Below are 3,081 nucleotides of genomic sequence, written 5' to 3' on the forward strand. Positions count from 1 at the left end.
TCTATTTATAAGTTATCCACCTAGATTATCATTGTCAGTATATGCTATCCTAAAGTCTGATGCTTCTTTGTACTTTTACACTTTTATCAAAATTGGTGCTTAACATTAATCAGTTTTTGATTAGCAAAGTATCTTTTAATTTAAGTCCAAAGACTGGCTCACAATTCTCATGATCTTTAATGCAATTTTTGCAGTGCATTTATATTTGTACCTCATATTCTAATTTCTTAAGTTAGCAGTATTTTAATAGACTCAATGCCTTTCTTCCATTTTCCTTGACTCACCTGCTGCAGTTTGTATTTTAACTCCTGCTTGTTCCAACCTAAGCCTGGTACTTTCTTCCATTCTTAAAGTGATTTTTTAAACCAAAACATGATTGAATGTTATTTTATTTTGACTGCGTGGTTGCAGTTGTTATTCCTGGTTATTTGCATCCAAATTATATAAGCCAAGAAAATCTCAATTAAAAAAATGAACCAATTATGTGCCTTTGCTCTCATCTGACCCAGTGGCATCTGATAATTTTTGACACTTATTGTTCAGAGGGAGAGGGTGGAGGGGGGTCTGTAGGTCTCTGTGGCTGCCTCTGCTATGAACGTGAACGGGGGGTGATATCCGTGATAGGGATATTCCCATCCAAGCCATCCTACGATGAGGATTCTCCTGCTCTGTGCAACTCTGCAGGAGGGAGGAATCACCACCCGCGTGCTCCGCAATTATGTGAAGCAAGGTGGGTTTGCACATGAAGGAGAAATCGGTCTGAATCACCACCGTTTCTGTCGACCTGAAGAAAAAGAAAAACATGCACCCGGACGGAGTGGACTCATCCTGTTATGAAACGGGCAGCAGAAAGGACCCGGGCCATACCCGGACCGACCGTACCTCCCGAACCGCTCCCCACCCCCCACCCCTTTTTCTGCTGCACCAGGGGGCCTGCCTTCCGCTGACCGAGGGTTCGTTTCTCACGGCCAGGTCAAGCTGAGTGCGGGCGCTGCGCTGACAGGGTTTATTGATACCTATGGTAGAGTAGGGCTGGATAGAGCATGGCCGAGCATGGCCCTCTTCTGCGTCGCAGTTTGATGGAATTCCCCGGCCCTGGTGCAGGCAAGTGGACGAACGAGCTTCACCCACGGCTCCGCACGGCTCACACAGATTTTTTATTCCACGCTTCTATCTCACCCATGTCTTCCCTGCATCTTCTTATTGCCGCTGTATCGTTTGGCCCGGAGAGGTGAACAGACTCCGCATCGGTCACGGTCCAGCGACCGGGTGGACAAATGCGTCCACTTCACTCGAGTCCGCTCGCATTCACCAAACGCCCCGGGCGCCTCTCATCAACTTTGATCGAGGACCAGAACGACAGTGGCCCATTTTAAATTCATCGTCCCTCTTCAATCTCTATCAGGTGGCTGACTCACACCGCGCCGCGCACTTTCGTCGTTAAACTGCAGGCGTGTGGGTGGGTTGCCGACTCGCACGGGGCCGTAAGGAGCCGCGCGCACGGAGGATAGGCAAACCCGCTCGCGCACGAGCATGCGGTACGGTATAACTAGGAAAGTGCGCGGCGTGAGTCAGCCACCTGGCACAGTCAACCAAACCGAGTCAATGAAACGGTTCTGCAGCGAGCGTGTGTGGCTCTTTGTGTCTGCGTTCTGATGCACTTCATTCTGCACGACAACCGTCAGGGACCCACTTACCAAAAGGGCCGCATCAGGGCCGGGCCACAGATCACGTCACCGCCGGTATGCGCAGCCGATAACCCCCCGGCCCTCCTTGTTTCCGGTTCTTCCCCGCAGGACGGCGCCGGACCGGACGAGAAAGACGGGTTTGCCGCGCGGGGTTGCGTAATCCTGCCCTGGATTGGGCTCCCCGGTCCGGAGGCGTCGGCGCGGAGCGGGGCGGGCCGGCCGGTCAGCCTTTTACATATATGCGGAGGGTGGACCGGCCCATAGCCTCGGCCTGCATGCGGATAGCGCTACTTACTTTTAGCCTGGTTTAACCCCCCGCCCCCTCCTACACACTCACACACTTATTTCAAATCTCTCCTCAACCATCTGTGCTGCCTCCTTCCAGCACCGCTTTGGTCCTTCCCTCCAATCTCTCCTCCGTCGCTTCCTCTAGCCTGCGGGTCCCCGGACGCCGCGCCGCGGCCGCGCCCCGCCCCGCTCCACAGTTGGCAGACGCGCCCGTGCCCAGCTGCCCGTCGCGACGTAGTCCACCACGCCTCCAGCCCCTCGCTCCATCTACTTCCGGTCACTTCCGGCCCCGTCGGGCCGGGCCGGGCTGGACACCGGACCCGGGTGGCCGACCAGAGTGTCCGGACCGCCCCGACGGGCAGCGCACGCCACACAAGGAAGTGGGCCGTGACGTGAGCACCGCCCCGCCCCGCTTAAGAGATGACTTAAGTTTCGCGTTGAATGAGCTATCGGCCGCATTGTTGGTTTCCCAAGCCAGTCACGGACTCGCCACCTGCTGCCTATGGGAGGGCGATCGCGGAGAGCTCCCCGGATGTTTCTACTTCCGGTGACAATATCTGGGTGTGGGTGAGCAATAAAGTAGCTTTGTTTTTAGAATCAAAGAAACTTTCTTTGGATAAAAATATTCTTTACGTCTCCATCAAAGAAATTTGGGCTATATTGTTCATTGTTTTCAAGGAAGGACTCTCTACTGTGTGTGGGCAATAACGTAGTGCCACCGCCGGGGGCGCCGGGAGGGAAACAGAAAACGAGTTTGTTTGTCTGGTTGTGTCAACGGGGACCTCCCGAGGACGGCGACATGGTCTAAACACACCCCTACACTTCTCCCTATATTTGGGTTCTTTCCTCAGAACGCTACGAAGGACACAGACCGCCGCCGCCGATGCCGTGGAAGAAAACAAAGGATGGGTCCACCGCCGTTAAAGGCTTTCTTCCGTAACACTAAGTTACTGCGGCGTCGCGTGGCCTCCGGCTGTGGCCTCCGGCTCCTCCTTGACCTCCAAGCAGGGCCGCCGCCCTCCACCGCGCCTTCGCTGCACTCCAAATCCTGGCCATCCCTTGGCGGTCTATCCACTCCCCTCTCTTCATGCCCCCCCCCTCCCCC

This window comes from Frankliniella occidentalis, unplaced genomic scaffold (assembly GCF_000697945.3).
Source record: "Frankliniella occidentalis isolate FOCC.00 unplaced genomic scaffold, Focc_3.1 Scaffold53, whole genome shotgun sequence".
Lineage (NCBI taxonomy): Eukaryota > Metazoa > Arthropoda > Insecta > Thysanoptera > Thripidae > Frankliniella > Frankliniella occidentalis.